Here is a 13,217-nt window from a genome sequence, read left to right as displayed (position 1 = left end):
ACCAGATGCAGGGGACAGCGCTTATCTCTAGCGCTGTCTCCTGCACGGTGCGTGTGGTACCCATTCGGCACATGGGCGGCACACGTGTGCCACACTGATGTGCCACAGAGACGCACGGGCACACGGACATGGATAATTCCGGTACCAATTTTTCCGGTACCGGAATTATCTGGACGTGTGAGACTGGCCTAAGGGAGTCTGTCAGAGTTTGATCCCATTGTCAGCTCACTGCTCCGATTCTCTTCCTTGAGAGAATTGCAGCACAGGTGCGGAGGAGACTGAGAAAGTAATTTCTCCATTTCCTCCATCCAAGGTAATCGAACTGCGCTCGGATGATATCCGAGTTCAGTCTGATTTATCACACGCACCTATAGACTTGTATGGGTGCATGCAAGCCAATTCTAAGATGCACTTACAGCATGCTGTGATTGTTTTCTCTTGCCGAATCGGCATGGGAAAATAATCGCTGATCTGCACTGCCCCATAGCATTGCATTGGCATGGAATAGCACATAGGGAACTGGCTATAGAGGAAGGATGGAAGAGAGCATGGAGCCAGGCAGATGAGTAACAAGTTATGGTGGCAACTGTGAATTAACAGATACTGTAATACCTCAAGGTGATAAACAGGCAAAGATGCCTTCTTCAGGTGGCAGCAATGGTAATTGTATCCGTAGATAGTTGTAGTAGGTATGTACAGAGTTGGATTGTTTTGGCTAGTCTTGAAGTTATTGCACAACACCAAGCTGCATAAAAATTCTGCATCATTTGCCAGTTTCCGGCAGCTCTACCAGTGAAGGGTGTGTCTACGCCTGCCCATCACATTCATTAATAGCGGTGGCATGCTACTCCAGTCCCTGACCTGCCTAACATTTCTGGCAAGGCATAAGAAGGCATACGCCACTAATGTACCGATTTCATTAAAGCACCACTTCAGCGTTATTTTTTTATTTTACCGCTGGAGTGATATTAACCCCTTTACCCCCAAGGGTGGTTTGCACGTCAATGACCAGGACAATTTTTACAATTCTGACCACTGTCCCTTTATGAGGTTATAATTCTGGAACGCTTCAACGGATCCTGGTGATTCTGACAATGTTTTCTCATGACATATTGTACTTCATGATAGTGGTAAAATTTATTTGATATTACCTGCGTTTATTTGTGAAAAAAAATGGAAATTTGGTGAAAATTTAGAAAATTTCGCAATTTTCCAACTTCGAATTTTTATGCAATTAAATCAAAGAGATATGTCACACAAAATACTTAATAAGTAACATTTCCCACATGTCTACTTTACATCAGCACAATTTTGGAACCAACATTTTTTTTTGTTAGGGAGTTATAAGGGTTAAAAGTTGACCAGCAATTTCTCATTTTTACAACACCATTTTTTTTTAGGGACCGCATTTCATTTGAAGTCATTTTGAGAGGTCTATATGATAGAAAATACCCAGGTGTGACACCATTCTAAAAACTGCACCCCTCAAGGTGCTCAAAACCACATTCAAGAAGTTTATTAACCCTTCAGGTGTTTCACAGGAATTTTTGGAATGTTTAAATAAAAATGAACATTTAACTCTTTTTCACAAAAAATTTACTTCAGCTCCAATTTGTTTTATTTTACCAACGGTAACAGGAGAAAATGGACCCCAAAAGTTGTTGTACAATTTGTCCTGAGTACGACGATACCCCATATGTGGGGGTAAACCACTGTTTGGGCGCATGACAGAGCTCGGAAGCGAAGGAGAGCAATTTGACTTTTCAATGCAAAATTGACAGGAATTGAGATGGGACGCCATGTTGCGTTTGGAGAGCCACTGATGTGCCTAAACATTGAAACCCCCCACAAGTGACACTATTTTGGAAAGTAGACCCCCTAAGGAACTTATCTAGAGGTGTGGTGAGCACTTTGACCCACCAAGTGCTTCACAGAAGTTTATAATGCAGAACCGTAAAAATAAAAAATCATATTTTTTCACAAAAAATTATATTTTTGCCCCCAATTTTTTATTTTCCCAAGGGTTAGAGAAGAAATTGGACCCCAAAAGTTGTTGTACAATTTGTCCTGAGTACGCTGATACCCCATATGTGGGGGTAAACCACTGGGCGCATGGTAGAGCTCGGAAGGGAAGGAGCGCCGTTTGACTTATCAATGCAAAATTGACAGGAATTGAGATGGGACGCCATGCTGCATTTGGAGAGCCACTGATGTGCCTAAACATTGAAACCCCCCACAAGTGACACCATTTTGGAAAGTAGACCCCCTAAGGAACTTATCTGGATGTGTTGTGAGCACTTTAACCCACCAAGGGCTTCACAGAAGTTTATAATGCAGAGCCATAATAATAAAAATAAAAATTTTTCCCACTAAAATGATTTTTTAGCCCCCAGTTTTGTATTTTCCTGAGGGTAACAGGAGAAATTGGACCCCAAAAGATGTTGTCCAATTTATCCTGAGTACGCTGATACCCCATATGTGGGGGGGAGCCACCATTTGGGTGCATGGGAGGGCTCGGAAGGGAAGGAGCACCATTTGGAATGCAGACTTAGATGGAATGGTCTGCAGGCATCACATTGCGTTTGCAGAGCCCCTAATGTACCTAAACAGTAGAAACCCCCCACAAGTGACATTATTTTGGAAAGTATACCCCCTAAGGAACTCATCTAGATGTGTTGTGAGAGCTTTGAACCCCCAAGTATTTCACTACAGTTTATAACGCAGAGCCGTGCAAATAAAAATTATTTTTTTTCCACAAATATTATATTTTAGCCCCCAGTTTTGTATTTTTCCAAGGGTAAGAGGAGAAATTGGACCCTAAATGTTGTCCAATTTGTCCTGAGTACGCTGATACCCGATATGTGGGGGGGAACCACCGTTTGGGTGCATGGGAGGGCTCGGAAGGGAAGGAGCATCATTTGGAATGCAGACTTAGATGGATTGGTCTGCAGGTATCACATTGCGTTTGCAGAGCCCCTAATGTACCTAAACAGTAGAAACCCCACACAAGTGACCCCATATTGGAAACTATACCCCTCAAGGAACGTATCTAGATGTGTTATGAGAACTTTGAACCCCCAAGTGTTTCACTACAGTTTATAACGCAGAGCCGTGAAAATAAAAAATCTTTTTTTTTCCCACAAAAATTATTTTTTAGCCCCCAGTTTTGTATTTTCCCAAGGGTAACAGGAGAAATTGGACCCAAAAATTTGTTGTCCAATTTGTCCTGAGTACGCTGATACCCGACATGTTGGGGTAAACCCCTGTTTGGGCACACGGGAGAGCTCAGAAGGGAAGGAGCACTGTTTTACTTTTTCAACGCAGAATTGGCCCCAACCCTAACTGTAACCCTAACCCTAACCCTTGCCTTAACCCTAACCCTAATGGGAAAATGGAAATAAATACATTTTTTTAATTTTTCCCTAACTAAGGGAGTGATGAAGGGGGGTTTGATTTACTTTTATAGCGGGTTTTTTTAGCGGATTTTTATGATTGGCAGCCGTCGCACACTGAAAGACGCTTTTTATTGCAAAAAATATTTTTCGCGTTACCACATTTTGAGAGCTATAATTTTTCCATATTTGAGTCCACAGAGTCATGTGAAGTTTTGTTTTTTGCGGGACAAGTTGACGTTTTTATTGGTAACATTTTCGGGCACGTGACATTTTTTTATCGTTTTTTATTCCGATTTTTGTGAGGCAGAATGACCGAAAACCAGCTATTCATGAATTTCTTTTGGGGGAGGCGTTTATACCGTTCCGCATTTGGTAAAATTGATAAAGGAGTTTTATTCTTTGGGTCAGTACGATTACAGCGATACCTCATTTATATTATTTTTTTATGTTTTAGCGCTTTTATACGATAAAAACTATTTTATAGAAAAAATAATTATTTTTGCATCGCTTTATTCTGAGGACTATAACTTTTTAATTTTTTTGCTGATCATGCTGTACGGTGGCTCGTTTTTTGCGGGATAAGATGACGTTTTCAGCGGTACCATGGTTATTTATATCTGTTATTTTGATCGCGTGTTATTCCACTTTTTGTTCGGCGGTATGATAATAAAGCGTTGTTTTTTGCCTCGTTTTTTTTTTTCATACGGTGTTTACTGAAGGGGTTAACTAGTGGGACAGTTTTATAGGTTGGGTCATTACGGACGCGGCGATACTAAATATGTGTACTTGTATTGTTTGTTTTTTTATTTAGATAAAGAAATGTATTTATGGGAATATTTTTTTTTCATTATTTTGGTTTTTTTTTTTTTTTTTTTTTTTTACACATTTGGAAAAAATTTTTTTTACTTTTTTACTTTGTTCCAGGGGGAGACATCAGAGATCACTGATCTGACAGTTTGCACAGCACTCTGTCAGATCAGTGATCTGACTTAGAGCACTGCAGGCTTCACAGTGCCTGCTCTGAGCAGGCTCTGTGAAGCCACCTCCCTCCCTGCAGGACCTAGATGCTGCGGCCATCTTGGATCCGGGCCTGGAGCAGGGAGGGAGGTAAGGAGACCCTCGCAGCAACGCGTTCACATCGCGTTGCTACGGGGGTCTCAGGGAAGCCCACAGGGAGCCCCCTCCCTGCGCGACGCTTCCCTATACCGCCGGCACACCGCGATCATGTTTGATCGCGGTGTTCCAGGGGTTAATGTGCCGGGGGCGGTCCATGACCGCTCCTGGCACATTGTGCCGGATGTCAGCTGCGATAGGCAGTGAGCGCGGTTGATCGCTTTGATGTACTATCCCGTCGAGGGTCAGATAGGCCCAGGGCACCTCGACGGGATAGTATGTCTAAGGTCAGAGAGGGGTTAAGCTAAGTTCCCATAGTATTATATTTTCCAGCTGCTCCTCTCGTCTTCTGCAGTTTGTGACCCGCCGGATCGTTCCAGTGTTTGCTGGGTGAGCGGGAAGTCACTGCTCAATGTAAGACTATGAGAGCCAGAAAAAGGCTTTTGTAAACTTATATAGAGAACTTGTGCCAGATACCTTTCACTTCTGATCAGTCAGAAGTTACGGTCACAAGATAGTGGCACAGGACCAGAACAGTGCTGGGAACAACTGAAGGTGAGGATAATACTAATATTATAATACTAAAGTCAGGGAACTTTCGTTACATTTTATTACAATGGTGAAATTTAAAAAAAAAACGCTGCAGTGGTGCTTTAAGTGTCATGTTCCTCTTAATGAATTTGGCACATGCTACTTCAAAATGTCTCCTCATATAGACTGGCATGTATAACGTTAGTCTCAATAAATTGGTTCCTAAATCTTGAAGTCTGGATTTCTCAAAATGATTTATGTAATGTCTAAAAAATGCACAGTGCTCTTAATGTTGGGATTGTGAGACCTTTATTTTATTCATCCACTAGCTGTAGAGCCCGGCGTTGCCTGGGCATAGTAAATATCTGTGGTTAGTTATAGCACCTCACTTCTCTTATTTTCTCATCACGCCTCTCATTTTCCCCCTCACATCTCTCATTTTCTCCCTTACACCTCTCATTTTCCCCCTCACTCCTCTCATTCCCCCCTACCACTTGTCATTTCGACCTCACATCTGTCATTCTCCGATCACTCCACTATTTTCCCTCACTCCTCTCATTTTGCACTCACACCTTTTCATTTTCACCTCACACCCCTCATTTTCACCTCACACCTCTCATTTTCCCCTCAGTATATACATGTTTGTCATCTCCCTTATATATAGTATACACCTGTATGTCATCTCCTGTATATAGTATATACCTGTATGTCATCTCCCCTGTAAATAGTATATACCTGCTGTATGTCATCTCCTGTATATTGTATATACCTATGTGTCATCTCCTGTATATAGTATATACCTGTATGTCATCTCTTCTGTATATACTATATACCTGTATGTCATCTCCTATATATAGTATATACCTGTATGTCATCTCCTGTATATAGTATATACCTGTGTCATCTCCCCTGTATATAGTATGTCATCTCCTCCTCTATATACCTATGTGTCATCTCCTCTTTTGTATAGTATATACCTGTATGTCATCTCCTGTATATACGTGTGTCATCTCCTCCTGTATATAGTATATACCTGTAAGTCATCTCCTGTATATAGTATATACCTGTGTGTCATCTGCTCCTTTATATAGTATATACCTGTGTGTCATCTCCTCCTGTATATAGTATATACCTTTGTGTCATCTCCCCTGTCTATAGTATATATGTGTGTGTCATCTCCTCCTGTATATAGTATATATCTGTATGTCATCTCCTCCTGTATATAGTATATACCTGTGTGTCATCTCCCCTGTATATAGTATATATGTATGTGTCATCTCACCTGTATATAGTATATACCTGTGTGTCATCTCCTGTATATAGTATATACCTGTGTGTCATCTCCCCTGTATATAGTATATACCTGTGTGTCTTCTCCCCTTTATATAGTATATACCTGTGTGTCATCTCCCCTGTATATAGTATGGACAACTTAGAGACACATGCTGTTATAAAAGACTAACTTATAACCCTACATCTGCCTTCCAGAATGAGCTGTGTGAAATCCTTAACAAAGCCTTCGAAGAGGGGATAATAACGAAAGATCTGAGAGACAACCTTGTACCTGTGTATCCGATGACAGCATGTATTTACTTTATCCCAAAAATCCATAAAAGTCTGTCAAACCCACCTGGAAGACCCATTGTGTCGGGGAATGCAAGCCTATGCGAAACAACGTGTAAGTACCTAGATTTTCATCTTAAACCCATTGTACAAACCCTGCCATCACATATTAGAGACACTGGAGATGTGTTGAGCAAAGTGGAAGGTATCCCCATGGAAGATGACATGTGGCTTGTATCCTTAGATGTAGAATCTCTCTACACGTCGATTCAACACAAAGACGGTATGCAAGCCGTACAAATGTTCCTAAGAATGTCCGACTATGATATTGGATTGTCTAACTTCCTCATGGCCTTGTTAGGATTTGCACTGGAACACAATTATTTTATGTTTAAAAATACCATCTACCTACAAAAGCAAGGTACGGCTATGGGGGCGGCATTTGCCCCCTCATATGCAAATCTCTTTTTAGGGGCGTGGGAACGTAAAATATTCTTCACTAATCCCATTGCTGACATCGAAAAAGTCCTGTTTTGGGCTAGATTTATCGACGACATCCTTATGATTTGGCAGGGAACAGAGGAGGAGCTCCTGGCGTTTGTGAACATGTTGAACAACAACAACATCAACGTGAAACTGACGTGTAAGTATAGTCAAACCAGGATTGAATTGCTTGACATACTCATTTTGAAAGGAGAATCTAATGTGTTAGTGACTGATGTGTTCCGCAAGGAAACTGCTGTAAATTCCCTTCTTCACGCCACATCCTCCCACCCTCAACAGGTGGTGAATGCTATACCCACGGGACAATTCCTGCGGATAAAAAGAATATGCTCTGATGAGACATCATTCAACCAACAAGCGGGTGAGTTGGCACAAAGATTTAGAAACCGAGGCTACTCAAACAGGAGCATTAAGAAGGGATGGAGACGGGCAGCGGCAGAAAATCGGACTAACCTTTTACAGCCGAAAGTGAAACGGAATGCACAAGACCCAATGATCAGATTCATCTCAACGTATAACGAAAAGTGGAGAGATATGAGACAAGCCCTGAATAAATATTGGGCAATATTAAAAACTGATCAAACCCTCAGCAAACACATCAGCAACACATCATCTATTACGTATAGAAGATCAAAAAACTTAAAAGACATCCTAGTCCACAGCTACCATCCTGGGGAGGACCCAAGTAAAGCATTTGGATCTAAAGGACCTAAATGGGGTTTCTTCCCATGCAATGACTGCATTGCATGTCCAAATATGCAGAAAGCGTCAATGTTTGAGTCAAGTGATGGGGGTAAAAATTTCACCATCACACAACACATAACATGCAACACGATGGGCGTAATATATTACGCTAAGTGCCCATGTGGGAAAATCTATGTGGGTTTAACATCAAGACCACTGAAACTACGAGTCCGAGAACACGTCCGGGACATCCTGAATGCGCGAGAGGCGACTGATATGGCGGAATTGAAACCAATACCTCGGCATTTTAAACAAGCACACAACCAGGGATTCAAGCTTGAGGAGGCTAATTTGCATATTCCAGGTGCCTTCTGGGAAAAGTGAAGTCTCCCTAAGCTAGAAGATCGTTGGGTACAGCCGGGACCAGCTGCTTGGAAAGCATCGCCAAACCGCGCGCCTGTAGGATATTATTGCAAGAGAGCTTGGCTGAGTAGATTACACAAGAAGGAAAACACACAGCAAGTCAGCAGGATCTAGGAGCAACATGGCAGATGTGACAACCTACATGGTGAGCTGCAGCATGTGCTACATGTTCACAGACCGACCAGAAGAAGAATCAAATTTCACCTGTCAGAAGTGTAGACTAGTGGCCCTTTTAGAAGAAAAGGTGCGGGGTCTGGAAGAAAGAATAGCAACTTTGAAACTCATCAAAGAGAATGAAGACTTTCTAGACAGAACAGAAGCATCTCTACTGGTCACAGAAGGTGAAAAAAGTGTCAGAGAACCTCCAAAAGCAGATGAGTGGAAGCATGTGACCAAAAGAAGCAAGAAGACCATGGAGAAATCACCAACCACACAACTGAAGAACCGATATCAAATCTTTGTAGAGGATGAAGATGGCACACCTAAGGATGAAGCAATACCAGCAAGCAAAAAAGAAAAGGGCACACAGCAACAAGTGACAGCAAAAAGTACAGCCAAGAAGCAACGAAGAGTGGTGGTGGTGGGAGACTCACTACTGAGAGGCACAGAAGCAGCCATCTGCAGACCGGACATAACTGCAAGAGAAGTATGCTGCCTTCCAGGTGCGATGATCAAGGATGTGACCGATAGGATACCAAAGCTCTTCAGCTCCAAGGACGTCCACCCATTTCTTCTGATACATGTTGGCACCAATGACACGGCAAGGAAAGACCTACCGACAATCTGCAAAGACTTTGAAGAGTTGGGGAAGAAAGTAAAGGAACTGGATGCACAGGTAGTTTTTTCTTCTATCCTTCCAGTAGACGGGCATGGCACCAGGAGATGGAACAGGATCCTTGATGCAAACAACTGGCTAAGACGATGGTGCAGACAACAAGGATTCGGATTCCTGGACCACGGTGTGAATTACTGGTACGATGGACTCCTCGCCAGAGATGGACTACACCTCAACAAACCTGGGAAACACACATTCGCCAGAAGACTCGCTACACTCATCAGGAGGGCGTTAAACTAGAAGAAGAGGGGACGGGAAGAAAAACATTAGACTTGAACAAAGAAGACCCAGGAAAACATACTCAGATGGGAGGTAAGAACATTTCTAAAGCAATCCACAGTGAGGAGATTGGAACAAAACAAAATCCTCTAAACTGCATGCTCGCAAATGCCAGAAGCCTGACAAACAAGATGGAAGAACTAGAAGCAGAAATATCTACAGGTAACTTTGACATAGTGGGAATAACCGAGACATGGTTAGATGAAAGCTATGACTGGGCAGTTAACTTACAGGGTTACAGTCTGTTTAGAAAGGATCGTAAAAATCGGAGAGGAGGAGGGGTTTGTCTCTATGTAAAGTCTTGTCTAAAGTCCACTTTAAGGGAGGATATTAGCGAAGGAAATGAGGATGTCGAGTCCATATGGGTCGAAATTCATGGAGGGAAAAATGGTAACAAAATTCTCATTGGGGTCTGTTACAAACCCCCAAATATAACAGAAACCATGGAAAGTCTACTTCTAAAGCAGATAGATGAAGCTGCAACCCATAATGAGGTCCTGGTTATGGGGGACTTTAACTACCCGGATATTAACTGGGAAAGTGAAACCTGTGAAACCCATAAAGGCAACAGGTTTCTGCTAATAACCAAGAAAAATTATCTTTCACAATTGGTGCAGAATCCAACCAGAGGAGCAGCACTTTTAGACCTAATACTATCTAATAGACCTGACAGAATAACAAATCTGCAGGTGGTTGGGCATCTAGGAAAAAGCGACCACAATATTGTACAGTTTCACATGTCTTTCACTAGGGGGACTTGTCAGGGAGTCACAAAAACACTGAACTTTAGGAAGGCAAAGTTTGACCAGCTTAGAGATGCCCTTAATCTGGTAGACTGGGACAATATCCTCAGAAATAAGAATACAGATAATAAATGGGAAATGTTTAAGAACATCCTAAATAGGCAGTGTAAGCGGTTTATACCTTGTGGGAATAAAAGGACTAGAAATAGGAAAAACCCAATGTGGCTAAATAAAGAAGTAAGACAGGCAATTAACAGTAAAAAGAAAGCATTTGCACTACTAAAGCAGGATGGCACCATTGAAGCTCTAAAAAACTATAGGGAGAAAAAGACTTTATCTAAAAAACTAATTAAAGCTGCCAAAAAGGAAACAGAGAAGCACATTGCTAAGGAGAGTAAAACTAATCCCAAACTGTTCTTCAACTATATCAATAGTAAAAGAATAAAAACTGAAAATGTAGGCCCCTTAAAAAATAGTGAGGAAAGAATGGTTGTAGATGACGAGGAAAAAGCTAACATATTAAACACCTTCTTCTCCACGGTATTCACGGTGGAAAATGAAATGCTAGGTGAAATCCCAAGAAACAATGAAAACCCTATATTAAGGGTCACCAATCTAACCCAAGAAGAGGTGCGAAATCGGCTAAATAAGATTAAAATAGATAAATCTCCGGGTCCGGATGGCATACACCCACGAGTACTAAGGGAACTAAGTAATGTAATAGATAAACCATTATTTCTTATTTTTAGGGACTCTATAGCGACAGGATCTGTTCCACAGGACTGGCGCATAGCAAATGTGGTGCCAATATTCAAAAAGGGCTCTAAAAGTGAACCTGGAAATTATAGGCCAGTAAGTCTAACCTCTATTATTGGTAAAATATTTGAAGGGTTTCTGAGGGATGTTATTCTGGATTATCTCAATGAGAATAACTGTTTAACTCCATATCAGCATGGGTTTATGAGAAATCGCTCCTGTCAAACCAATCTAATCAGTTTTTATGAAGAGGTAAGCTATAGGCTGGACCACGGTGAGTCATTGGACGTGGTATATCTCGATTTTTCCAAAGCGTTTGATACCGTGCCGCACAAGAGGTTGATACACAAAATGAGAATGCTTGGTCTGGGGGAAAATGTGTGTAAATGGGTTAGTAACTGGCTTAGTGATAGAAAGCAGAGGGTGGTTATAAATGGTATAGTCTCTAACTGGGTCGCTGTGACCAGTGGGGTTCCGCAGGGGTCGGTATTGGGACCTGTTCTCTTCAACATATTCATTAATGATCTGGTAGAAGGTTTACACAGTAAAATATCGATATTTGCAGATGATACAAAACTATGTAAAGCAGTTAATACAAGAGAGGATAGTATTCTGCTTCAGATGGATCTGGATAAGTTGGAAACTTGGGCTGAAAGGTGGCAGATGAGGTTTAACAATGATAAATGTAAGGTTATACACATGGGAAGAAGGAATCAATATCACCATTACACACTGAATGGGAAACCACTGGGTAAATCTGACAGGGAGAAGGACTTGGGGATCCTAGTTAATGATAAACTTACCTGGAGCAGCCAGTGCCAGGCAGCAGCTGCCAAGGCAAACAGGATCATGGGGTGCATTAAAAGAGGTCTGGATACACATGATGAGAGCATTATACTGCCTCTGTACAAATCCCTAGTTAGACCGCACATGGAGTACTGTGTCCAGTTTTGGGCATCGGTGCTCAGGAAGGATATAATGGAACTAGAGAGAGTACAAAGGAGGGCAACAAAATTAATAAAGGGGATGGGAGAACTACAATACCCAAATAGATTAGCGAAATTAGGATTATTTAGTCTAGAAAAAAGACGACTGAGGGGCGATCTAATAACCATGTATAAGTATATAAGGGGACAATACAAATATCTCGCTGAGGATCTGTTTATACCAAGGAAGGTGACGGGCACAAGGGGGCATTCTTTGCGTCTGGAGGAGAGAAGGTTTTTCCACCAACATAGAAGAGGATTCTTTACTGTTAGGGCAGTGAGAATCTGGAATTGCTTGCCTGATGAGGTGGTGATGGCGAACTCAGTCGAGGGATTCAAGAGAGGCCTGGATGTCTTCCTGGAGCAGAACAATATTGTATCATACAATTATTAGGTTCTGTAGAAGGACGTAGATCTGAGGATTTATTATGATGGAATATAGGCTGAACTGGATGGACAAATGTCTTTTTTCGGCCTTACTAACTATGTTACTATGTACAACTGCGATGCCAAATTATTGAGAGTATCGGGAATTGATAGAATTCTCATTGACCAAAGAGGTGGTAACTGGAAGAAAACCCTCGCACAGTTGGAAACCAAATGGATTAAAAGGATTGATTGTGTTTATCCAAAAGGTTTAAATGAAAAGTTGAGTTTTGCCCCCTTTCTTTAAGTTTTATGTGAGTGGTGTTTTTAAGAGGTGTTCTTTTCTGTGTTAGTTTTATTGTGGATACTGTCAGTTTTTAATAACCTTTTTTGTTAGTTTACAGTAAATACTTACCGGTGGCTCTTGGAGTTTTTTTCTTCGGAGCATGATTGTCGGGGCCTGGTGGTGTGGAGTTGATGGTCTGGAGTGGAGCGGTGTCTCTGAGGAGTGCTGGGATGATTCAAAGGGAGCCAAGATTCTGAAATTAAACAAGAGGACCCCCTGTGAGAAGATATGAACTTTTATCAATGTACTTTATCAGTATACAAATATACCCATGGCCGTATATAGGCTTTGGGTAATATCTGTTATATTTATGTTCAGCATATATATGGACTCTCTAGATAATACTTTAAAAATATGTAGTATATACCTGTGTGGCATCTCTCCTGTATATAGTATATATCCGTGTGTCATCTCCCCTGTATATAGTATATATCTGTATGCCATCTTCTGTATTAGACCACGTTCACACGTTATTTGGTCAGTATTTTTACCTCAGTATTTGTAAGCTAAATTGGCAGCCTGATAAATCCCCAGCCAACAGGAAGCCCTCCCCCTGGCAGTATATATTAGCATACACATACACATACACATAATAGACAGGTCATGTGACTGACAGCTGCCGTATTTCCTATATGGTACATTTGTTGCTCCTGTAGTTTGTCTGCTTATTAATCAGATTTTTATTTTTGAAGG

At 41.5% G+C, this 13,217-nt stretch overlaps 1 long non-coding RNA gene across 1 annotated transcript in view; it reads left to right on the top strand.

Moving 5' to 3' along the window:
- The window catches only part of LOC138637618 (uncharacterized), a 114,676-nt gene extending 101,724 nt beyond the window's left edge, over positions 1-12,952 (top strand). Inside the window, exons 2-3 of the long non-coding RNA XR_011312417.1 lie at positions 6,528-6,717; positions 12,576-12,952. This is a non-coding gene — a long non-coding RNA (uncharacterized lncRNA). The remainder of the gene's footprint in view (positions 1-6,527; positions 6,718-12,575) is intronic.
- The last annotated feature ends 265 nt before the right edge of the window (positions 12,953-13,217 follow it).

Source organism: Ranitomeya imitator, chromosome 5, assembly GCF_032444005.1.
Source record: "Ranitomeya imitator isolate aRanImi1 chromosome 5, aRanImi1.pri, whole genome shotgun sequence".
In the NCBI taxonomy this organism is placed as follows: Eukaryota; Metazoa; Chordata; class Amphibia; order Anura; family Dendrobatidae; genus Ranitomeya; species Ranitomeya imitator.
The sequence above is the reverse complement of the archived record's forward strand: the minus strand, read 5'-3'. Positions and strand labels throughout refer to the sequence as shown.